Raw genomic sequence first — 5,083 nt, forward strand, 5'->3', positions numbered from 1 at the left:
AACTTATTAGTCCACAAAGAAATGCAAATAAAATATTATTCTTGTTCTATCAAGATGGCAAAAAAAATTAAAATGAAGTTTGATAATACCCAGTTTGAGCCAGCGTGCTGGGAAGCTGACTCATTCTTGCATCGCTGGAGGGGTTCAGAATCGAGAGCCTTCTGTACTGTACTGAAGGGTAAATGTGGGCGTACTCTTCACAGTAATCCCACTTTTAGGAAAATATCCTAAGGAAATAATCAAGAGATGCAGTCAAGGATTTAGGAACAAAGAATATGCATGGCAAAGCCATAATTGAGAAAAACTGGAAAGGACTTACGTGCCTCCCAGGTGGGGCTATTTCCACAAATCCTCCTGCATCTCTATGGTGCATGGGGCGCAACCAGCCATGCGGTCGTCCAGGTGGCAAATGTTTATTAGGTACCTACTTTGCATTAGGCACTTGCCTGGGTAAACAAAACAGGAAAGTTCCTAGCCGCCCCCGCCGGAAGATGCACTCACTAAAATTCCTAATCTCGTAAAACAAGTCTAAGATCGTTCACATTGTGCTTTTTGAGGGGAAGCAGGTTACACACTGTATCACCCCTCACTCTCTCATCCCCTGCCATAAGCAGTTACCAAATCCGAATATTTTTTCCTTCAGTGGCTCTCCCTAGACGACCTCTTCATTCCTTTTCAAAAGCAGATCCTAAGGCTCAGAGGTAACCTGATAAAAGCAGAAAGAACACCCACATGGAAGTCTTCCGATTGGTTTCTAATTCCAGGAAGTTGCCGACTTTGGGCAAATCACGTCACCTCTGGACTGTTTCTAATCAGAATAAAGAAAGAAAGGGCTGGACCCATCTTTCAGGTTCTCGGAGTCCAATAATTTCTGACTCTGTGACAGAAACATCCGTAGATGAGGGAGTCTTACGCCGCGGCTAGAGGGAGGGGGAGGTGGTGAACCCCTTGAGGATCTGCGCACCTCTGTCTGGGGAGTTCCAGGACAGAGAAAAGGCAAGGGGCCGTGTAGCTAGAAGGAGGGCAACAGTACAGAAGCTGACGGGCCTGTGGCTGGTGGGGAGGCCGGGCAGTGGCACAGGCTCGGCCCCAGGCCAGTTCCCTACACGCTGCCCTCCTTCCCCTGGGCCGACTCCAGGCCCACCGCGTTGGTAAGCAGGCAACGCCCTTCCTTCGAGTTGCTATTTCATAGTAATAAATAACAGCTAATAATTATTGGGTGCTTCCAGGTTCAAAACAGTGTGTAGTCAATTTAGTTACCTCACAACAAAAGTATGAGGTTCATTCTGCTGTTCCTGTTCTTCTTAGCGCAAAACATAGGCTTAGGAAGGTGACAAAACTTACAGGAAGTCGCTTGGCTAGTCCCCAGGTCCAGGGCTCTTCACCTGCATACTGGCCAGTCTTCCTCTTTTCCTGAAAAGGCAGTGGGACAGTCTCCCATTTTACCCCCTCTTTCCTGCTGCAGAAGACAGGAACTCGGGTCATTATGGTGGTAAGGGTTTATTGATTACCAACTGGGAGACTGAAATAAATAAACAGGGTTGCCTAAGTTTACGGATGGTCTTAGAATCTACTGGGGCCTCCTGTTTCCATTTAGAGCCCCCTTCCTCCAGCCCTCGTCCTCCACAGCACCCTTCCCTGTCAGGTCAGGGTGAAGGGTCAGCTCTGAAGGGGCCGTCAGGAAGGAACAATCCTCGTCCTTTCCTCAAAGGGAGAGAGAAATTTGCAACTCAGAGGAGCTCAGATCTTGACACCCAGTTTGGACTTTGATCCTTGCAGTTAAGATCTGCTCTGAGAAATTTCCTGTGACCTGTTGAGGTTCGCTGCTACAAAGCAATAAGGAGTTTTGACATTAAGGGCTACTTAATTCAGGAATCTAAAAAGGCGGTTTAGTGTCAGGGTCCTATGAGCTCCTTGAAATTGTACAGGTGTGTATGTGCACAGGTGCATTTTTCTGGGGAGAGTGTTCATAGCTCTCCTTGGATTCTCAGAGGGGCTTACAGCTGCCCATAGGTTAACAATTTCAAGTGACAAGCGGGTGTTGCTAAGGGGGGGACAGTGGGCAAATCTGGTGGGAGTGGAAAAGGGAGAATGGAAGGTGGGGGAGGGATATTCAGGTAAGACTTCACAAAGAGGCAGGATTCTGGGATTGGGGGTTGGGGGAGCTAACATTTCTTGTGCTCTTACTGTGCGCCAGGCATTGTTCTAGACTACAATTTACAAGGATTAGTTCATTCTTATAACAGCCTTATGAGGTAAATAAGATTATTGTTCTGGCTTTATAGATTCATTCATTTAATAAATATTTACTGAGCACTATGTATCAGGCACTGTTCCCAGAGCTGGGGCTACAGCAGTTAACAAAACAGTCAAAAATGCCTCCTTTGTGGAGCTTACATTCCTGTGGGGAGACAGATGAGGAAACCAGGTTCCCAGAGACTTAAGTGACAAACAAGGGTCTTCAGCTAGTTAAGCAGTAGAGATTTGAACCCAGGCAGTATGGCACCAGAAGCTGTTTTGTTTTGTTTTGTTTTTTTTAAGGAATGTATAATAACTTTAAACAATTGAAAACTTAAATTTTCTGTGCAACAAAAAATACCAAAAATTAAAAGGAAAGTGAGAAAATATTGATGTCGTATAGAGCAAAGAATAGCTCAAAAATGTTTTTAAACTATAAATCAAAGCCAAAACAGACATTAAAAATGAATGGGCAAAGATTACTAAAATAACTCAGAAGAGGAGATATACACGATCAATAATGTTAAATACTGGCTTCCTGAATTAACGTCAAACATTCTGTTTATTGCTTGCACGGTAAGGAAGAGCTTTACCTTGACAGAGTCTTAGTAACCTGTCAGAGGGCAAAGGGCGGAGTCTGGATATTTACTCAGGTTTTGGAAACTGGTCTAGGGCAGACCTTTGCATGGGGAAAGGGGGCTTGGTTAGGTTTGGGTAGGACCATGATCTAATAGTTTGGGATTAACTGACACAGCCATGCAAGGATTTTAAGGAAGGGAGTTTAAAGAATCACAACAGCATGCCAGGTAGAAACCTAGAAGCAAAAATGCAAGTTGGCTTTCTTTGAAGGAGTGTATAACTGTGACTGCAGTCGTGTGCCTGCAGTTCTTCATGCTAGGCACTTGTTGGGTTCATCTAGATTTACCTGACCTGCTTCCGATCTTTAGCATAGATGTCTTTAGTGCTTGTGGATAAACAGGTGATGGTGCTAAGAAGCCCATAGAATGAGGTAGAAGGGAATGATTGGTAAATCAAGTTATTGGGTTTTCCCTTTTTTTTTAAACCCCATTTTAATTACAGTGTGTGTATTCTCAACTTTTCAGTTAGATTTTAAAAAATCCTTGAGGTGTTATTGACATTCAACAAATTTCACTTACTTAAAAGTATGCAATTTTGTTAAGTTTTGACATGAGTTATGTACTCGTGAAACTATCACCACAATTAAAATTATGAATATATCTGTTACTTCCAAAGTTTCCTTGGGCCTCTGTCAAACTCCCCTCAGCCCCCATCTCCAAGCAGCAACTGATTTGTCTTCTGTAACTATAGATTATTTGCATTTTTGGTTTGATTTTATACAAATGGAACCCTATAGTATGCATTCATTTTTTGCCTGGCTTTTTTTACTCAGAATAATTGTTTTTAGATGCATTCATGTTGCTTCATGTATTAATAGCTTACTCCTTTTTATTGCTGAATAGTATTCCATTGTATGGATATATCACAAATTATTTATCCACTCATCTGTTGATGCCAATTGGGTTGATTCCAGTTTTTGGCTATTACAAATAAAACTGTGATTAACATTCATGTGTAAGCATTTGTGTAGACATATACATATGCTTTTATTTCTCTTCAGTATTTAATTACCTAAAGAATGGCTGGATCATGTGGTAGGTATATGTCAAAGTTATTATTATTATTATTTTTTGGCCACAGCTTGCAGCATCTTACTTCCCCAACCAGGGGTCGAACCTGTGCCCCCTGCAGTGGAAGTGCAGACTCTTAACCACTGGACTGCCAGAGAAGTCCCACAAAGAGTGTACATTTGGGCAGAGACTACTTAGTCTGGGGCTTCGCAGATTTGTTCTCGTCTCCTTTCAGGCCAAAGGCCTTTGCCACAAATATGTTCCACTAGATCCTTGGTTAGGCCAAGAAGCATACAAACTTGATTTCTTTCTTCGTATTTATTGGAGCCGGAGGTACTGGAGCAGCACTGTATGTCTTGTATCTGGCGTTGCTCAGTCATTTGGAACAGAAAGAATAACCCAGAACCCAGAAGAAATTGAATCCCAGTGATCAATATATGTTCTATTCAGTGAATGTGGATTACAGCAAACTGAAAAAAGAAGGTCCAGACTTCTAAATGAAATGTTTGACTATAAAGCTGCTTAGAATGAAGGTCTTCCAGAAGTTATCTGTAAAATTTTCTGTTTAACCAGGAAGTATTTCCCCTCTACACACATGAAATCACGTTGGTGTATTGTGTTGGCGTTTACACTGATTAATAAATGTCTGAAACTTGAAAAAAAAAAAGCATATGTACATTCTTAATTTTTGTTAAGTCTAATTTATCAATATTTTAAATATTTATTTATTATTATTATTTTTTAATTTTTGGCTGCATTGGGTCTTAGTTGCAGCACACGGGATCTTCATTGTGGCATGCAGGATCTTTCGTTGTGGCGCGTGGGCTTCTCTCTAGTTGTGGTGCACGGACTTCTCTCTAGTTGTGGCCTATAGGTTTTCTCTCTCTAGTTGTGGTGCGTGGGCTCCAAGAGCGCGTGGGCTCTGTAGCTGTGGTACGTGAGCTCCAGAGCGTGTAGGCTCTGTAGTTTGTGGCATGCGGGCTCTCTAGCTGAGGCGCACGGGCTCAGTAGTTGTGGCGGGCGGGCTTAGTTGCCCTGCGGCATGTGGGATCTTAGTTCCCCGACCAGGGATTGAACTGGCGTCCCCTGCATTGAAAGGCAGATTCTTTACCACTGGACCACCAGGGAAGTCTCGATCAATGTTTTTTAAGGACTGCACCTTTTTTCATATCTCAGAAATCTTTGCCTAACCCAAG

The 5,083-nt window shown here is 42.8% G+C and overlaps 1 pseudogene; it reads left to right on the forward strand.

Annotated features, from left to right (window-relative positions):
- Positions 1–4,144: 4,144 nt before the first annotated feature.
- On the forward strand, positions 4,145–4,384 carry LOC137775667 (cytochrome c oxidase subunit NDUFA4 pseudogene; annotated as a pseudogene).
- The last annotated feature ends 699 nt before the right edge of the window (positions 4,385–5,083 follow it).

The sequence above is a fragment of the Eschrichtius robustus genome, chromosome 13 (genome assembly GCF_028021215.1).
Source record: "Eschrichtius robustus isolate mEscRob2 chromosome 13, mEscRob2.pri, whole genome shotgun sequence".
NCBI classification, from domain to species: Eukaryota; Metazoa; Chordata; class Mammalia; order Artiodactyla; family Eschrichtiidae; genus Eschrichtius; species Eschrichtius robustus.